The sequence below is a fragment of the Dromiciops gliroides genome, chromosome 1 (genome assembly GCF_019393635.1).
Source record: "Dromiciops gliroides isolate mDroGli1 chromosome 1, mDroGli1.pri, whole genome shotgun sequence".
Classification (NCBI taxonomy): Eukaryota; Metazoa; Chordata; class Mammalia; order Microbiotheria; family Microbiotheriidae; genus Dromiciops; species Dromiciops gliroides.
The window spans coordinates 486,279,236-486,300,570 of NC_057861.1; the positions used below are offsets into that span (position 1 = coordinate 486,279,236).

Consider the following 21,335-nt stretch of genomic DNA (forward strand, 5'->3'; position numbering starts at 1 on the left):
GATTTACTAGCCGTGTGACCATGGGCAAGTCACAGCCTCAAGTTTCCTCATCTCTAAAAAGGGAATAATTAGAGCACCTGCTTCACCAGATTGTTGCAAGGGTTCAAATAAGATAATATTTGTGTAGCACTTTGCAAATTCTAAAGCACAAATGAAAATAAATTCAAACTATTTTATTATTAATAATTTCTTACTGAATGGCCCTTGAAGCTTCAAGTCTGTTATCTTGTGATTCTTCCAACACCCTACATTTTATGATTTCTCATGCCAGACAACACAGAAAATGCAACTTGAAGGAATTTACTTGCTGTACTATGCAGTAATACTTAATTGCTTTGACTCTAGAAATGGTTATTCTCATTCCATTTCACAATATAGATTGTAATTCATCCACACTTACCCAATTCTGTGTGTAACTCTTTCCATGTTCTCTTATAAATTAATCACTAGGCATCTCCTGCCCCTTCCTCATGCCCCATTCCCATCCTAGTGTACATAGGACCTTACTCACTTTTTCCAGTTTATTGCAGGTGGATCACATGATGAGCACATGGATCATATCTTGTTTTTACCATATCACCAGCACCATCTTTTTTTTTTTAAGTGAGGCAATTGGGGTTAAGTGACTTGCCCAGGGTCACACAGCTAGTAAGTGTTAAGTGTCTGAAGCTAGATTTGAACTCAGGTACTCCTGACTCCAGGGCCGGTGCTATATCCACTGCGCCACCTAGCTGCCCCCATCTTTTTCAGTAATACATTTCATTTATAATTTTTACTCTGGTTGTTTTTTTTTTTCCATAATTCCTTATTTCTGTATTATAGATCTTTACTCTTGCTGTCTCTTTTGCACTCTGAGTGATACTCCTTTCTTTTGATACTCTTTCCTTCCTTCCTTCCTCTGTCTATCTCTGTCTTTCTCTTTGCCTCTGTGTCTCTCTATCTCTGTGACTCTCTGTCTCTCTGTCTCTCTCTCTCTCATAGTAGAAATGCAGGAGTCACTCATGGGGCCCAGTCCCCACTGCTCATGGACAGAAAAGCTTTGACCTATTCCATTTACCACCTGGGTTGTTTCATCCTTCCTTAGGCAGCATGATAGTCCCCCTTATCTCAGGGTCTCCCCATATTTGTGTCAGATTCAATGCAGACATTGGATAGTATAACCCTCCTAACAACTCAGAGCCACCTCTTTCAAATGACTCACCAGCCTCAGTTTCTCCATAGCAAGGACTACAGACATGTGCCACCATTCCTGGTGTGACACTCATTTGTAATTCTTTAGACACTAGTGTCCTATGCTTGCACAATACAACACCACTAATAGAATGTTAGTATTTTACAAACAACCTTTGCTCTAGGCAGAAGCTTAGAACCATTAAAAGAGTTTTGCTATCTCCAGAGAGAAGCAGTTTGGTGTATTGGATAGAGAGCTAACCTTGAAGCCAGAAAGACTTCACCTTAAGTCCTGCATCTGATACATATGAGCTGCGTGACCCTCGGCAAGTCACTTAATGTCTCAGTGCTATGGACAACTTTGTGACTATAAAGTTATGAGAAAAAAAATGTTGACCTACAATGATATTTTCCTCACCTTTTCTATACCAATGAAATCATAGGTGGTGGTAATGGTAGTGGTGGTGGAGGAAATAATGGTAACAGTAACAATAATGGTAACAGCTTCTAGATAGTGTTTTAAGGTTTACAAAGTGCTTTACAAAAATTATCTCATTTGATCCTCACAACAACAGTTTGAAATAGGTATCTTTATTATCCCCATTTTATGTAAGGTGATACTGTAGCACAGAAAAGTTCAATAAATTGCCCAGGGTCACACGGCTAATGTGTCTCTGAGACTGGATTGGAACTCAGGTCTTCCTGAGTCCAGACCCTGTACTCTATCCACTGTACCACCAAGCTGCCTATAAGTCTAGTCCCCATGTCTAATTTCTATAAGGCAGTCACACTTGCTATCCTCCTGTTGAATTCCAAGCCCAACTCATTGTCCATCTGTAGTACCTATCCAAAATATATGCACTGATCAGTGATCTCTGTAGGTTGTCTGTCTAATGGCTTACTAGACTCCAAACAGTAGGCACTCTTCATCTACTTGGCTTTTCCTTTGTGGATTCCTTGACAACTCCCAAATTCCTAAAAATCTGAAGTATGTTAGAAATTAAATGTATAGTAATGATATAGAAGCATCTTTTAAATTATAGTATGACTGAGCACCAAGCTCTTTTTTTCATGTAGGCAAAGTGTCTTAGCTTTAAAGTTTCTTTCTTGATCCAAGGATTCTGTGCTTCGACAGATATGCTTTGGGCAATAGTCATATCTTATTGTTTTCCTTTATAGGCTCTTGAAAGCCAAGTTTAGTTGTTTTTTTCAAGGAAGAAAAAAATTAATTTTGATGAATTTTATAGAAAAAGTGGTAACTAAAGAGCTTAATTGTTTCTTTCTATAGAGTTGCAAGTAAAGACCACACTCTGGTATCAGCCCAAAGGGTGGATAAAAAAATAATAAATTTTTTTTTTTTTTTTTTTAGCAAGGCAATTGGGGTTAAGTGACTTGCCCAGGGTCACACAGCTAGTAAGTGTTAAGTGTCTGAGGCCGGATTTGAACTCAGGTACTCCTGACTCCAGGGCCGGTGCTCTATCCACTGCGCCACCTAGCTGCCCCAATAAATTCTTAATAATCTACCTGATATAAAGTAACTAATGATTATAGGATTAGATGAAATCTGCATCTGATAGAATAACTATAGAACTACCTGCTATTTAAAGGATTTAGGTGGTCAAATTAACTTCTGTGGTCACAGCATCAGTGAATAGGTGATTTTTTTTTTTGACAACTCAAATAAATCCCTGTGTCCCATATTCATACCTGCTGTTTTGAGGATGAAGGGATGGACCCTTCCATCAGTATACCTTACTTTTTAAAAACAATGTTACACACACAAAAATACATAGTAATTATTCACCCTGGAACATTCATCCACTCCCGTGGCTTTCTTAGATTGGAACATTCCTCCTTCTCCTGTGGGTAAATTCTTCTCAGGGCCTCTAAGTTGATGAAGGGTTTGGGCTGCCTTTATACTAGTTGCCCTTCTGCAGACTTTCAACACCAAATCCCTTGTTGTTTCCTTAACTTCCTTTCAGCTTCTTTTTGGGAACTGTTATTTTCCCCCATTAGAATTTAAGCCCCTTGAGGGAAGGAACTCTTTTTTTTTTTTTTTGGCTTGTATTTCTATCCTCAGAGGTTAACACAGTGATTGTTACATAGTAGGCACTTACTGAATACTTATTGCTTTACCTTGTTTTACATCAGCACTGTCTACATAGTTACATGGTCGAGCAATAACTTTGTTTACACTCAACAGTCGCTAGCATACTGTTGGATTGTAGTATGTCCCAACATTACTTGTTTCTTTCTTTCTTTTTTTTTTTTTGGTGAGGCAATTGGGGTTAAGTGACTTTCCCAGGGTCACACAGCTAGTAAGTATCAAATGTCTGAGGCTGAATTTGAACTCAGGTCCTCCTGAAATCCAGGGTCGGTGCTCTATCTACTGCGCCACCCAGATGCCTCTCCAACATTACTTGTTAAAAATGAATACTACTTGTTAAAATGGACACCTGTATGGTGGCTCAGGCAAGTAATTCTTGCTACTGGAGAGGCTGACTGGTGGATCACTTGAGCTCAGGAGATTTGAGCTGAGCTGCAGAAGACTAAATAAAGATGATGTGGTGCTTGCACTAAGTCTAGCACCAAAAGGTAAACCCCTGCTGACAGGAGGTCACCAGGCTGCCTATCAAGAGACAAAACAGCCCAGGTCAGAAATGGAACAAATCTCAGCTTCTGTGCTGATTGATCGTGGGATTGGGTGCAAGAATGGTCACTGCCCAACTAGAATGGGGAGCTAGGGGGATCCAGTCTCTCATCCCATCCACCCCCATTCAACAAACAACAACAACCCAAAGATGAATAGAATTCCTAGTGCTTCACACTCAGGAAGAAATATGAAGGAAAAAACAGCCTCCTAAAATCCTCAGGTTTTCATTAGACAAAGTGGGACAAAGAAGGCAGAGTTAGAAGTTACCTTAAAGAGTCTCTGTGTTTTATAGATAGGAAAGTTGAGATCAAGAGAGAGCGAGAGAGACTGACTTGTCCAAGGTCACAAAACTAGTGGTATCATAATTTATAGACTATTAGGGCAGAATGGGGCATTAGAGATCCTCTTAGTCCATCCACCCAAATGAGAAAGCTGAGGCTCAGACAAGCCAAGTGACTTGTCCATAGTTTAATTAGTGGTTGAGGTGGAATTTGAACGCAGGTCTCCGGGCTCTTAGACCAGGACTCTTTCTCTTTCCTCATGTTGCCTCTTTCTACATACTGAGTGCAATGATCAACAATGTCCTTTCTGGCCTCTGTTTCCATGCTTTTCTTTCTAGGATTCATTCCCCCACCCCCCCCACCCCCAGTAGAAGTTGCTTGTGTTTGCATCTGCCATATGCTTATATTTGCATAACCACATGCTCAAAAAAAAAAATGACCTAGCAAGCTCCTCCAAGAATTTGACATTGATGGGCTTTTCTGCTCACTTTGAAGAAAGAAGCATATAGCAGTACACTGAGACTAGCTGGAAGCCATCCAAATTCTCTTTGGGAGAAGGATGAATGTATTGCCATGTACTTACTTGAAAAATCTCATCACTGCTAATGAAAGCCTGAGGATCTTAGGCTGAATTTTTTCCCTTTTTCTTCTTCCTCAGCTGAACATGTCTCAGTCAGAATTCCATTCATTTGAACAAGGGTTTATTTAGCCCATGCTACACCCAGTGGTGTGCTCATTAGGGACTTTTGATTGTAAAGAAGTGTATTCATTCAAATATTTATTAAGCACCTACTGTGTGTCAGACACTAGGCATTGATACAGAGACAGAGATAGAAAAAAGCAGTGCCTTTCCCACAGGAATTTATGCTCTATTGAAAGAAAACAACATACACACAGATAAGTACATTTATCCAAAGCAGATGCAAAGTAATAATGGTAGGGAAGGGCATTAGCAACTATGGGGACCAGAAAAAGGCCCCATATATAGCAGGTAGTTCTTGAACTGAACCTTGAGGGACATTAGGGATTCTGAGAAGTGGACGTGAGGAGGGAGTTTACAGTCCACTGTGGGAGAAACATGTACACATACATTTATACAAAATAATTCTAAGTAGAATATATACAAAGTAAATACAAGGGGTTTTTGTGGGAGGCAATAGTGGCTTCATGCATCAGGAAAAGCTTCATGAAGAAGTGGTGTTTAAGGTGGGATGTCTAAGAGGTGGCATGTCCTGGAACTCCAGACATGGGAGGCAGCAGGAGCAAAAGCGGCAATGGCACAGGGAACATCCCATACGAACATGCAGCAAGATAACTAGTCGAGCTGGATCAAAGAGTGAATTAAAGAGAGTAAAGTATAATAAAGCTCAAAAGAGAGGGTGGAGCTAGGTTGTGAAGGGCTTTAACAGCCAAACAAAGGAGCTTGTGTTTCATCCCAGAGGAAATAGGAAGTCACTGGCGCTTATGAAGCAGGGCTGTGACGTGTCAGACCTCTGATTTAGGAATATCACTGTGACCAGGTGTATAGGGTAGAGATTGGGATGCTGAGACTGAATGACCTCTGAAGTTACTTAAATTGCTAAAATTCTGTAATCTTGTGATACTGTGATCATGGCTTCAGAGAATTGTAGCTCTTTGCACTGGCCACTTAAAGATTTTGTGGCATCTTCCCTTTCTTATTGGAAAAATGCATAAGTAATCATTAATGGGCACCATTATGAAAATAAATTGTTCCTCATTTAGTATTGAATTCATTATTTATATATAATGAAGCTTTTACTATTAAAAATGACGAGTTCAAAACAATTTTTAAATGATGATTTCTAGACTTTGATTCCCTGTGCTACCACCCCCACCCTTTTCTTTTTTCCTCTTGGTTAAACTCCGGTAATATAAAGGAAATCCTTCAGGATGGAAAGGATTTCTCCTCCTAAAATACTATGATCATGTGTGTGTGTGTGTGTGAGAGAGAGAGAGAGAGAGCGCGCGAGCGAGCGAGCACATCTGTATTGGTTGATGGTAAGGTCCACAAATTAACAAGCTGAGAAGCAGCTGGTGCAGTGGATAGATAGAGAGCCCACCTCAGAGTCAGGACCACCAAGGTTCGGTCCCAGCCTCTCACATATACTGACTGTGTAACCAAACCCCTATGTACTCTAATGGGAATGCTGTAAGGTTATAAACTGAAGAGCTGCTTATAATGAATTCGCAGGTCTAGAGCAAACCTATGTATGTGTGTATGTCGGTGTACATGTACATATAAATATACGTGTAATACATGTATATAGGCAGTCTAGTGTGTGCCTATAACTATGTGTGCATGCATGTACAAATGTATATGTATTTGTACATACATGTTGTATACATACATGCATGTGTGCATAGGGAGATATACAAACTTTGTGGGATAGGAAAGTAAAGCAGGGTTATGATTTTCATCCAGAGGGAACACCCACAATACTGACATCACAAATCTACCAGGGTATGCATGTAGTATTCCATATGAAACCACAAGTTTAGATCAAGCCTATGTGTGCCTGTGCATGTATATGCATTCATGCATATATAAACACATAACATATGCATTGTGTTGTAGAACTACTCTATGTGTACATGTACAATATGAGTATATATGCAAATAACTATACACACATATATACACATGCATGTGTGCATGTACTTATACATATACTCATAATAATGTGTATGTATAAAACAGAGCTACGTGGTAAGGGGAGGGTGCTATGATTTGTATCCATAGCACCGGCATCACATATCTACCAAGGTATGCATGTGACATTCCCTGCTTTAATTGCTTGATTTTAAAGCACTTTGTGCTGCAGAGATTAGGCATTTGTCTTTTAAATGATGCTGCTTTCCTTTAAACATTAATTTTCCTATAGGCACACTGGAAAACAGTGATTCAAAGTAGATGTGGTGGGGGGAGGCATCGATGAGTGAGTGTTCTTTTTATAAGGGTCCTTGTGTTGTTCAGAGAAATGATTAAAAATGCCCGAGACACTTGTTGGGAGAATGGCTTATCCGGACTAGTAAAACCAAAATGAAAATATCTTCTGGTTAAAATTATTTCTGTTTAGGAACAGTTGAGATTATTAAAATTCACAGAGACTCTGAGATTCTTCCATATAAAATGGCCCTAGTGAGATGAATCCTGCCAAATTAAATCAGCTTTTACAATGTTTATTCCGGTGCTTCTCTTCTCCCTGGGACCTCATGTGTTTTATGAAATCTGGTTGTTTCTCATGGAAGACAAGAGCTATTTCTCCTGTCCTTTGTCAGGAGAACATCACAAGAGATGTGGGCTGGAGATGGAAGGAGAGACATCTAGTGAAGCCGTCACTCTAGCTTGGAGTTTCCTCTTGCAAGGCGAAGTAACCACTGGAAGAATCTCCTGTTTTAACAGGCTTGGCAGGCCTGTTGTGGTTGTATCAGCATGTATCACTGAGTAGTGTGTATAATGTTATATAGGAATCACAGAACATCAGAGCCGGAAGAGATCTGGGATTTGATTTGGTCCAGAAGTGAGGCACTATGGCATGGTGGAAAGAGCACCAAGAGACGTAGGCTTCTTAGGACCCAAGTTCAGATCTTGACTAAGCCACTTAACTCAGTTTCCTCAAATGTAAACCAGATGACCTCTAAGGTTCCTTCCAGCTTTAGCTACGAGCTTATGAACTCCTCCATTTTAAACATGAGAAGATGGAGGCCCAGGAAAGGGATGTGACTTGCCTAAGGTAACAATTAGTGAGGGGAGCTTAGGTGTTTTTTGATTTTTTCATCAGAATTGTGTCCTACTGATCATTATTAAGATGTAGCTTCCTTATGGAAATCAAGTGAAATCTTAGAATGAACAAGTAGTTAGATGCCATTTAATTACGGAGATAAATGCACCTGCTTCCCAGAGCTTTTATGAGACTCAAATAAGATAACATAGGTAAAATGCTTTGCAAACCTTAAAGTGTTTTTCATCTGTAGTTATATGCCTGCCCAGAGGCATAAAGGATTTAGAGTCATGCAACTTTAGAATCATAGAACTTCAGAACCAAAAGGGACCTTAGCAGTCCCCTAGTCTAGCAGCCCTTGTCCCATTTCACAGATGGGAAAACTGAGTCTCAAAGCAGCAAAATGACTCATCCAGAGTTACAAAGCTGGTGAGTGGTTGAACTAGAACCCAGGTCTCTTGTCTCCTAGTCCAGCAGTCTTTTTTGGGCAGGGAATATCTTTGGGGGGGGGGCAATAGGGGTTAAGTGACTTGCCCAGCGTCACACAGCTAGTAAGTGTTAAGTGTCTGAGGCTGGATTTGAACTCAGCTACTCCTGAATCCAGGGCCAGCGCTTTAACCACTGCGCCATCTAGCTGCCCCAGGGAATATCTTTTCTTCTTTTTGTAGACTCAATGCTTAGCACAGTGCCTGGCTCGTAGTAGGCACTTAACAAATGATTGATTTATGAAAGAAAAATTATTTCAAAGTGGCTAATTACCCTCTAACTACCCCCCCCCCCCGCCGCCGCAATGAAAGAACACAGAATTTTAACACTTTTCACAACCTGGAACCTTTCTATATTTCTGGTCTTCTCACACAATACTCTCACTTTATGACCTCTAGCCACATTGGACTATTTGCTTTTGCTCACATCCACTGATAGTCCTAATTCTTCCCTTATTCTGTTCTGCCTCTTGGGATTGCAGGTTTCCTTCCACACTTACCTTCTATTTGAAGCCTTTCATGATTCCCCCAGCTCTTACTACCCATCCCTCCCTAAGCAACATTATATTGCTTTTTAAAATAGTTTTCAATATACTTATATTCAAGAGACATGTGGTATAGTGAATAGAAAGACACCTCTTTATAGCACTGTTTGTAGTAGCAAGAAGTTGGAAATTTTACCCAATAATTGGGGAACAACTGAACAAATGATAGTATATCAATGCAGTGGAATATTATTGCATAACAAGGGATGATGTACATGAAAGGTTCAAAAAAATATGGGAAACATGAATTAAGTGGGGCAGAGTGAAGAAAGAACCAAAAGTACAATGTGCAAAATGCTAACTTTAAAAGGCACCAAAAAAGCTCAAAAAATCCGTACGGATTTAAAGTACAAACCCTTTTTTTCTTTTTAGCCAATTACGATATAAGATCATGCAAGAGGGGTGTAATCTCTTTTATATGGTTTTGCCACCAACTATTTCTGAGATTAGATATTGTGGGAAGTGTGATCGGGAGGTGGGATTCATATGCTGTGTGGAAACAAAATTATCCTAAAAGATAAACTACAGATACTAAACAGAAAATATGGGCTACATAAGAATCAGTTGGTGACTTTGTAGCCTCCTAAGGTAAAAAAAATATGAAGGACAAGAAGATCAAATAATATGAAAGACAAGACAGCCTCAGACATCATCGAGAGTGGAGATGATGACCCAATGCCATATCCTGAGCTGCCAGGCAAGACTAAGGTACAATTGTGAATCATGAAAGAATGGCTTAAAGGCTTTTCAGAGTATTTATATGAGGGAAGAACACAAGTTAAGAATTTCAGGGGTGTGGTTTCAAAAGAAAATTGTAAGGTGATTGAGAAAGGCTTAGTAAACTCTAGTAAGTTTCTCTAGTTAAAAAGACTCAGAATCATACACCAGACAGTATTTATATGCTGACTGTGTTCTGAGCACCAGGATAGGTGCAAGGAGAAATACAGAGCTTAGAAGTGACTTGGACCGTGCTCTCAAGTAGTTAGCAGGCTCATAGTACCATAAGAAACCACCCACCAACTCAAATCCTTAGTATGATCTCCTGTTTAGCACCTAGAGAACTACAGAACACAGTGTTATGTGTGAGGTTAGTGATCATTTCTGGGAGGAGGGATGGATATTCAATCCAACAAATATTAAGCGCTTCCTCTGTGTAAGGCACTTGCTGTTCCAGGTGCTGGGAATACAAAAAAGAGAGTGCCTGCTCTCAAAGCAGATAGGGGTTGGGAGATTCAACATTATCATAGATGAGTAACAATAACAAAAACAACAACAAAAGCTATTGTTTATAGAAACTTTAAGGTTTGCAAAGCACTTTACCTATGTTGTCTCATTTGAACCCTCCTAACAACCCTGGGAAGTAATTATTATTGTAGCTATTTACAGATGAAGATACCAAAGGCAAAGGTCCCACAAGCTAGAGAAATATCTGAGGCAGAATTCTAAATTCAGATCTTGCTAACTCCATGTCTAGCATTCCCAGGTCCAGGCCAGTGTACCAACTAAACAAAGTAATTTCAAGAAGTGGAGAACAATAACATGTAGGACCCGGAAAGGTTTATGTTTGCATAAAGTAATGCAAAAGAAGTAGACAGCATTAATAACTAACGAAATCAAGAAAGACTTCATGGAGGAGGTGTTTTTTTGAATATGGCTTTAAAGGAGGTATAGTTCTTTAGGAAGTAAGAATGAATGATCTTTCCTGGCTCCCTGGCCAAGAAGGAGTTCTGACTTTCCAAGAAAGATATCAGTGTCATAAGTTCAAAATAAAACAACTCCTCCCAGGGTACTAAAAATCTGTAAAATGTCAAACTTGAAAATGAGGTATCAGGAAAACTATTTTACCCTGACTATTGGGCTATCCCTAAATCCACATAAGTGGGCTTGTCTTTTTGGATCATGTCAGTTACCCTCGGAAAGTTGGTTAAAAGCATTTGAGTGGAAAGATTAGGGAAAGAGCCTTCCAGGTTGAACTCTGAATGGAGCTGACACGGGCTATAATTTGCTCTGCATTTTTCCTGGCAAGTTTGGACATGTTAAGAGTCTAACATTGTTTGCAGTTGGGTGGATGTGGCCACAAAGAGGGTGGGTCTCTGAAAGCCCAACAGTGACCACTTTAAGCATTTCTTCCATCCTGATGTGTTGGCCTTGTTGGTTGGGTAAGCTTGTCGGCTTTGGTAAATAGAGTTGAATATGCTTATTCCACTGATAGAGGTGGCTTAGCCACAAGCTCTCACAGGAGTCAGTAGGATGAGCAAAATGCCAGGACAAGTGAATCAGCATATCATCCCAAGCATTGTAAGCTGTTTTAAAAAAACAAAAACAAAAAACCCCACATTTTTGCTCCATGGAGAAGTGGATTTAAAAAAAAAAATCTAGGTATCTTACCTCACTAGTGATTTCTATGCAGTAATCAGAATACTAAATGTAACTTTTAATTAAGTTGTTTGTTTGTTTTTTAAACCAGACATGCTATCATACAGAAGGAGCAGGCATGGAATTAATTAGAAAAGTTGGCCTATGATGTTTTAAGAGTTTGCTTGAATGTCTAAAGCCCACCAGAAAGAAATATGGGAGAGAAGAGTGAGTTGGTGAACTCCCTTACCTTCTTTTTCTCAGTGGGAATTTAGGGGGTGGATGTATGAGTATTGAATGGGCAGTGTTCCCTTATTGGAGTCAGGGGATCATGGCAACCAAGATACACACAGAGCTGCAAAAGAATACGCAGGAGTAAACCACACAGCTCATTCCAAACACCCTTCCTCCCCATAGCTTATTCCAGGGCTTAACACATTCTGGTCCCATTTCTGAAGATACTGCCATGGTTCTTTTCCATTTGTGTGTGTGTGTGTGTGTGTGTGTGTGTGTGTGTGTGTGTGTTTACTTATTTATTTATTTATTCATTCATTCATTTATTTGTGAGGCAATTGGGGTTAAGTGACTTGCCCAGGGTCACACAGCTAGTAAGTGTCAAGTGTCTGAGGCCGGATTTGAACTCAGGTACTCCTGAATCCAGGGCCAATGCTCTATTCACTGCACCATCTAGCTGCCCCAGAAATGCATTTTTATAAATATATATACACACACACTGGGGGAAGCTAGATGGCGCAGTGGATAGAGCATTGGCCCTGGATTCAGGAGTACCTGAGTTCAAATCCGGCCTCAGACACTTGACACTTACTAGCTGTGTGACCCTGGGCAAGTCACTTAACCCCAATTGCCTCACCAAAAAAAAAGAAAAAGAAAAAAATGCATTTCTTCTATAAATCACTGACGAGTTAGTCATAAATGAGTATCTTCAATTAAACCCACTCCATCCAGATGCATAGAAGGTAGATAAAATAAGTCAATCAACAAGTATCTATCAAGTACCTACTAAGTGACAGCCAGTGTACTAAGCACTAGAAGTTGTAAAGACAAAAATGAACGTTTCTTCTCTTGAAGACCTTACTTTCTGTTGGGGGATTCAGCATGTACATAAGTATATCAAAATAAAGATTTAAAAATGCAAGGTAGGGGCAACTAGGTGGCGCTGGAATCCAGAGCACTGGCCCCGGAATCAGGAGTACCTGAGTTCAAATCCGGCCTCAGACACTTGACACTTCGTAGCTGTGTGACCCTGGGCAAGTCACTTAACCCCAATTGCCTCCCCCCCCTCCAATGCAAGGTAAATAGAAGTGGGAGTAGGGGGAAGGGTGTTAGCTGCTGAGCTTCAGGTTGCACTTCATGTATTAGATGTGCAGAGCTTCGAAGGAAACAGTAATATGGAAGAAGATTCCAGGCATGGAGGACAGCTAGTGCAAAGGTTTGGAGATGAAGAAGTTCTGTATGTGAAGAACAATAAAAAGGTCAACCTAGATGGCTAATAGAGTTTACTACCCTTTTTGTCATTTTTATTACATTATTTACATCACATTATATTTCTATTACATTATTCTATCACATTTGTATACCATAATTTGTTGTGCAGCTCCCCAGATGATGAGTACCCACTTTGTTTCCAGTTCTTTGCTATATTAAAAGTGTTATGAGTATTTTATACATATGGGTCCTTTCCCACATTTCTCTGTTTTCTGTGTAGTGCTGGGCACATAGTAGGTATTTAATAAATGTTTACTGATTGGTTGATTAAATGCCTCGTAGTGGTTTTGCTGAGTCAAAGGGCACCCACATATTAGTAACTCTTTGGGTATGTATAGTTCCAAATTGCTTTTCCCTTTCTTCACCTAGCTTACACCCCTAAATACTGGTTCTTATACTATTTTTCTTCCTTCTAATTCCTTTTTACAAATAGCCCTCGAAAATTTAAGTTTGTTTAGGCTTAGTCTATTCAAATCTGGCCTCAGATATACTAGCTGTGTGACTCTAAGTAAATCATTTAGCCCTGTTTGCCTCAATTTCCTCATCTGTAAAATGAGTTGAAGCAGGAAGTGGTAAACTACTCCTGTATCTGTACCAAGGAAACCCCAAAAAGGAGGGCAGCTAGGTAGTGTAATAGATAAAGTACCAGCCCTGGATTCAGAGGACCTGAGTTCAAATCTGGCCTCAGACACTTGACACTTACTAGCTGTGTGACCCTGAGCAAGTCACTTAACCCTCATTGCCCTGCAAAAAGAAAAAAAGAAGAAAACAGGTCATGAAGTGTCAGACATGACTGAAACAATTGAATAACAACAAAATTAAAATTCACTCTTCATCCTGTTAAACTCAACTTTCCCCTCTCCTTTCCCCTACTTATTTTCCTAGTGAGCTTAGTGTATTTCTGTTTCAAACTTTTTGAATGCATGTTCAGTCCTGCTTAGCTTGACTCAGATAAAAGTGAAGTTCATTCTCTCCTCCCTTATATGTCCAAATTTTAGGTAAGCTGTCTGTAGTCTTAACTTTTCTCACCTCCATACTGCCTGGTTTCCAACCTCATCATTCAACTGAAGCTGCATTCTACAGGCTCACCAATAATGTCTCAATGGCCAAATCCAACATTCTTTTCTTAGCCTTCCCTTACTGACCTCTCTACAACATTTGATACTATTGGCCACACTCTCCTCTTGCACATTTGCTCCCTTCCCGATTTCCATGACACTGCTCTTTCTTGATTCTCTTCCTTACAATGGGACCACTCTTCCCCATTCTATCTTTTTATGTCATCATACATGTCCTGTCCTCTTGTTTTTGGGTATAGTGGGTTTAGTGTTCTGGGCTACCTCTTCTTTCTTCAATCTATACTACCTCTCCATATGATTTCATCAGTTCCCTGGTGTTCAGTTGTCTATGCACATGACTCCCAGATCTACATATACAATCCTGTTTTCTCTCCTGAGTTTCAGACCACTTGAGCAAGAGTTTATTTGATGTTTCCAACTGGATATTTTGTAGACATCTCAAATTCAATATATTGAAAACAGAACTCATTATAGTTCCTTTTCCCTAACTTCTAGTCATGTTATACATTTTTCCATTTTAGTCATGTTGTAAAAGAAGAATCAGAACAAAAGGGGAAAACCACAAGAAAGAAAAAATAACAACAACAAATAAAAGTAAAAATAGTATGCCTCGATCTGCATTCAGATTCCATAGTTCTTCTCTGGATGTTGAGAGCATTTTCCAACATAAGTCTTTTGTAATTGCCTTGGATCATTGTATTGCTGAGAAGAGCTAAGTCTTTCATGGTTGATCATCATACAGTGTTGCTGTTACTGTATACATTGTTCTCTTCGTTGTTCACTTAGCATCAGTTATGTAACTCTTTCCAGGTTTTTCTGAAATCTGCCTGCTCATCATTTTTTTTTTTTCTTTTTTGCAGGGCAATGGGGGTTAAGTGACTTGCCCTGGGTCACACAGCTAGTAAATGTCAAGTGTCTGAGGCCAGATTTGAACTCAGGTCTTCCCAAATCCAGGGCTGGTGCTTTATCCACTGCGCCACCTAGCTGACCCTCATCATTTCTTATAGCACTATAGTTTTCCATTACAATCATATACTATAACTTGTTCAGCCATTCCCCAAGTGATGGGCATCCCCTCAATTTCTAATTCTTTGCCACAACAAAAAGAACCACTATAAATAGTTCTGTACATGTGGATCCTTTCCCCTTTTTTTATAATCTCTTTGGGATAAAGACCTAGTGGTGGTATTGCTGCTGGGTCAGAGGCTATGCAGTTTTATAGCCCTTTGGGCATAGTTCCTTGGAGTCATCTTCAGTTCTTAGCACTCCCTTACTATTCTTACTCCAATCAGTTGCCAAGTTTTGTTGATTTTACCTCCACAATATGTCTTGCATCCCCTTTTCTATATTTACATAACTACCATCATATTTCAGGCCTCATAATATTTCAGCTGAATTCTTGTCTTCCTTCTTCGATTAATCACTTACCTTGCCACCAAAATGATATTGCTAATGCACCGGCCTGAAGTTGACACTCTTCTGCTCCAGAAGCTCCAGTCATTACCTGTGACCTTTAGGATCAAACACAGACTCCTCTGTTTGGCATGTAAAACCCCACACAATCAAGCTTCAGACTAACTCTCCTGACTTATTATACATTGCTTCCCTTCACATATTTTTTTTTTGTGTGTGAGGCAATTGGGGTTAAGTGACTTGTCCAGGGTCACACAGCTAGTAAGTGTTAAGTGTCTGAGGCCGGATTTGAACTCAGGTACTCCTGACTCCAGGGCTGGTGCTCTATCCACTGCGCCACCTAGCTGCCCCACCTTCACATATTCTAAATCCAGCCCCTGATCATACCCGCTACCCTTTACATCTATCTCCATATCATTGTGCAGGTATCTAATGCTTGAAATGCACTCCCTTCTTCTTTCATTTATTAGAAGCTATAGCCTTCCTCAAAGTAAGGTCAGGTGCAATTTCCTACATGAGGCCTTTCCTGCTCCCTATGCCTCCTTCTCCCTCCAAATACCTTGTATTTACTGTATATATAGCTTGCATCCAGTTACCTTGTGAACGTGCCTCCCTTTCTCTCCACTATATTGTTAGCTCCCTGAGAGCAGAAATTGTTTATTTTTGTCTTTGCATCCATCCCTTGTCCTTCGCACAAGGCTGACAAGTGAGCACCCAATACATGCTAGGTGATTTATGTCACTTTATTGGGGAGTTTAACCCATGTTCATTGATCATCATAATTGTTTGGCTATTTATTCATAAATTATATATTTATTTACATTTCATATTAAATTATGGTAATATATTCTTTCATAATATAAATTACCTAGTTAATTTTTTTCACTTATTCTCTCTGAAGATAATATAGATTCGCATGCTTATTATTTCTATTATCAAAACAAAATACTCTTAAAAAGAGCCTGTGTCAAAAAAAGGGGGAGGGCAGCTAGGTGGTGCAGTGGATAAAGCACCGGCCCTGGATTCAGGAGGACCTGAGTTCAAATCCGGCCTCAGACACTTGACACTTACTGGCTGTGTGATCCTGGGCAAGTCACTTAACCCCAATTGCCCTGCAAAAGAAAAAAAAGAAAAAAAAAGCCTGTGTCTTCTTTTGAAGCAGTATTACAAGGGGCTCAAGGTTACCTAACCTCTCTTGTAGGTCATCCTTCAGACTACTGCTACATTCATTCTCATCATCCTATGTACTAGAGGAATCTAGCTATATGTTTGGCTATTTCCTCATTAATTAATAAAATTGCAACATTTCTCAGTTCACCTCAGAACCTCACATCCCAGTTCATCAAATATTATTTATTTAATTGACTGGAGAAATCTGTCTTATAAGTAGTTACTCATATCTCAGTTTTTATTACAACCCCTAGTATCCTAGTATTAAAGAAATGTTATGGTTAACTGAATACAGAATTTATTAACAATATAATCAATAATAACACAAAGACAAACAACTACCTATAATATCATAGCTATCAGAAAGATGACAGCCAAAGTCACCTCTAACTATCACTATAGATATTCCTGTAGATGCATCCTTTCATCTGGAAACATAGTTCCACCAGTCAGTTCACTCAAGAAACAAAGCAGAGGCCCTTCTTGGTAATTCTCTTCATCCTGGATAAAAGATAAAGGTTAAAATAATTCCACCAAGAAGTAAGACATCGACCTCACAATTACTATAGCCACTGGCGGAGAGGCTTCTGAACCAAATATTATATAAGTATATAGGTTACTTTACCTTTATGAAAGATAAAAAATAACTTCACTTTGGCACTACCTGGTACCTTTCAGTATTTTCACCCAATGTCTCTGTTTCCTCCTAATCTGTTCTCCCTCCACACCCTTCTCTGAACCACCCTTCCTTGATCACCTTTAGTGATTTGGACAATAAAATACATGAAAATTCTCACATTGTTAGCAATTATTTTGTCTTGGCTGTTTTAAATACTTCTCTTTTTAGCTGACAGGCATGCTTGCTGTAGAAGGGTGTCCATGAAATAGAAATGTTAGTCTGTAAGCTCTTCCAAGTGTGTTTGCTTCCAAAAATATCTACCTCCTATCTTTGGATAGAGCACCGACCCTGGATTCAGAAGGACCTGAGTTCAAATCCGGCCTCAGACCCTTGACACTTACTAGCTGTGTGACCCTGGGCAAGTCACTTAACCCCAATTGCCTCAGTGTATTTTACTCATTTAAAACATTATTCTGAGAAGGGCTTCACCAGATTGCCAGAGAAGTCCATGACATAAGAAAGATTAAGAACTCTTCTTGATAAACAATCCTGGGTTTGTGCATCATGTTCTTAGTTTTGTAAGTGTTATATTTCAATTTCTGAGATCCTTTCTTGTCTTCCTTATAAAAATCCACAGTGATACTGATTGCATTCCCATGGTAAATTTCACCAATTGTTTTCACTAATTCTGAGAAATTTTCTTGGACATAATATAGTATCCAGATTATTTTTTTTTAATTCCCTGGAATGTCAGTAATCCCTGAAGTTGTTGTGTCATGATCTATCCTCTAGGTCTATGGGTCAGTGTCTGTATTTTCCAGTAGCATGGATAATTGAATGATTTTTTGGGGAGCTTGTATTTCCAGCTGGTCTACATTGTGTGAAATTAGTTTTCCACTATACTAAGCCTACTGTTTGTTGTTTCTGTGCATTTTCTTGGGAAGTTTTCTATTGTATTCTCCATTTGGCCATTTTCTTTACTAGTTCTCTTAATTTTTGCTTAATTTCCTCCTTTAATCTTCTACCTTCTTCTTGCTCCCCTTCTGTACTGTGTTTTTTCTTAGCACTGCATATCCTCTTGAATTTCTTTACTTGTGTTATTTCCCCATCTGAGGACATGTGATTCAGTTTTGTTATAATAATTTTTTCATTGACATTGCTTTGCTTTGTTCATTTTTCATTTTGGTTGGGTTTTTAATATCAGAGGTCATGGGGACCTCCAATAAAACATGCTACTCACTTTCTGACAGAAAGGAGATAGACTCATGGTATAGAATGAGGCATATATTGTTTGGTCATGACCAGGGCAGGAATATGACTGTGAAGATTTACCATAAAAGTTCTTATTTAGGGGTCCCATTCTCTTCTCTTTGCTGCTTCTTTTTGTCATCAGGAGGGAGGACTGGCTCATTCCCATCTTTTCAGTCCAATATTTTTCATCAGTCTCCTTAGGAACAGGATTAAACTCTTAAGAATGTGTGAAATCCTTTCCATCTGTTATCATGATCTTATCATGATGGTATCATGATCACTAGATATACAACAAATCCTTGCTGATCGATTGGGACCCCAGTAAGGTTCTAGTGTAGTGCCTCCTTGTAGCATTGTGATGATCCTGAGTTCTTAAAAGGAATACCTAAGTCTGGGAAGCCTTAAAATATGAGCCTTAGATTCAATTCAGTTCTACAAGCACTTATTCATTAACTATTATGTGCAAAATGCTATGCTAGGCACCATGGAGACAAGATAAAATGATAAAAACAAGATAAAAATGAGACAGCGCCTGCCCTCAACTATCTCAGATTCTCCCGGAGGAAACATCATGGACATAGATAAGTCAATACAGCATACGTTTAAAAGAAATACAAAATATTGAGTTGGAGCAAAGAAGGCACTACTAACAACTGGTGTCATCAGGAAGAGCCTCTTCTTGGAGTAGTACTGGAGCTGAGTCTTGGAGGAAGCATGAGATTACAAGAGGCTGGAGTGACTTAGGAGAGCATTTCAGTCATGGGGGACAGATTGGGCACAGGCAGAGGCAGGAGATGAAAACTCATGTACAGGGAACAGCAAGTTGGCCAGTTTGGCTGAAATGTAGGGTACAGGAAGTGTAATAATGTGATGGATTCTTTGGTCTTAGTGCACTGGCCTAGCTAAGTTCAGAGAAGCTCATCACTGGGTTTATTGCAGGGTGGTGACATTTTTGACCATAGCGATTTTTCAAGACCATGCGATAAGTTATAGAGGGGCTGTGATCTGTGCTCATGGTGCCCCCACTGACAAAATGACAGGTCATTAAGACAATGAAGAAGTAGGGTTTCAGGGAGTTCTTTAAACAGAGGTAGCCTAATAACTAAGTAAAGGAACTGGGGCCAGCATCCCCACAGAACCTGCATTATTGGATGCCATTTTAACCCATGTGAAGCCCATTCTGGCTTTCAGAACGAGAATCCTAAAAGTTAACATGCCCTGATAGAATATTTTCTCCAATTAATGGAGAAGATTTCTTTTAAATAAGCTTAAGGCAGTTGGGGAACAGCATCTCTTTTAAATAATTACTGACATTTATGTAATGTTTTAAAGTTTGCCAGTTCACTTTATAGACATATATTACATCTAAACCTCACAGAACCTTTGTGAGCTATGTTGCAGTTGAGGTTGTAGTTGGAAAGCACTAGCTGCCAAGCAGTCTACTTGGAGCTGGTGTACTTGGTGACCGCCTTGGTGCCCTTGGACACGGCATGCTTGGCCAGTTTGCTAGGCAGCAGCAGGCACACGGCCGTCTGGATCTCCTGGGACGTGATGGTGGAGCCCTTGTTGTAGTGCACCAGGGGGGACGCCTCGCCGGCAATGTGCTCAAAGATGTTGTTGACAAAGGAGTTCATGATGCCCATGGCCTTGGAGGAGATGCCCGTGTCGGGGTGGACCTGCTTCAGCACCTTGTACACTTAGATGGAGTAGCCCTCCTTGCGGCTGCGCTTGTGCTTCTTGCCATCCTTCTTCTGTGCCTTGGTCACAGCCTTCTTGGAGCCTTTCTTCGGGGCAGGAGTGGACTTGGTGGGCTCAGGCATGCTGGAGGGAGGTATTGCTATTTGCTTTTTTTTCTTTTTTTAACTGATAAGAAAACCAACTCTTTAAGAGGTTACACCATGGTCACCCAAGGTCTACAAGAAGGATTCCTGTCCCTCCAGTCCAGCATTCTGCCTGCTGTGCCATTAGATGCTTTATCTTGTTGTTTGTTTTTTTAATTTGTGGGGCCATGAGGGTCAAGTGACTTGCTCAGGGTCACACAGCTAGTGTCAAGTGTCTGAGGTCAGATTTGGGCTCAGGTCCTCCTGAATCCAGGGCTGGTACTTTATCCACTGCACCACCTAGCTGCCCCTAGGTGCTTTATCTTTAAAGGCAGGCAGGCAAGCAGGCAGGCAACAAGCATTGTATCAAACACTTTCTATGGGCCATATACTGTGCTGAGCTCTGGAGATGTAAATATAAGCAAAAAGAAAGAATCCCTGTCTACAATCATCTTACATTCTAATCTGGGAAAACAATACTTCATAGGGAACTGAAAGGCTGGGTGCTGGGGGTGGGGGAGGTTCCAATATAGAAGCATGGCACTGAAGTTTGCCAAGTCAAAAAGCAGAGTCAGGAGGATAATGAAGCTTGTCTAGCCTGGGCCTTTGTCCAACATGGAGGACCCAGAAGGAGCTCGGTGTTGGAAGAAGGGGACTGGCATAGCAGAGGACCTGAGCCCCTACACAAAATGGAAGCCCCAGGAAAAACACACCAGTGGCAGAGGAATTTTCCAGGGTGAGGTGGCAGCTGAGGCAAGATGGCAAAAAATCTGTAAAGATTCTTGTTTTGTACTCTTTAATCAAGCAATACTACTACTAGTGAGCTAGTACCCCAGAGAGTTAAAGAAAGAGGGACAAGGTCCATACATAAAAAAACATAAACAGCTTTTTTTGGAATTGCTAAGAAATGGAAACTACAGTAACATCATATCCATAAGTTGGGGAATGACTAAAAGAATTATGGGTATTTGGATTCAACAGAATGCAATTGTGCTGTAAGAAATGATGAAATGGATGATTTCAGAAAAGCCATGGAAAACTTTTATGAACTAATACAGAGAGAAGTGAGCAGAACCAAGGGAGCAATTTATACTATAATAACACTATTAAAAAGATACAAAGCTTTGAAAGATTTAAGAACTCTGATTAATGTATTGACACAACATGTGAAATTTTAGGGGACCTCTAGTAAAGCATGTTAGCAACCTCCTGGAGAAAGATGATGAACTCAGGGTGTGGAATGAG

At 40.0% G+C, this 21,335-nt stretch overlaps 1 protein-coding gene and 1 pseudogene across 1 annotated transcript in view; one reads left to right on the forward strand and one right to left on the reverse strand.

Moving 5' to 3' along the window:
• The window catches only part of SHB (SH2 domain containing adaptor protein B), a 383,908-nt gene that overhangs the window by 85,100 nt on the left and 277,473 nt on the right, over window positions 1–21,335 (forward strand). The gene's annotated exons all lie outside the window — the stretch shown is intronic.
• Window positions 19,710–20,090, reverse strand: LOC122756314 (annotated as a pseudogene).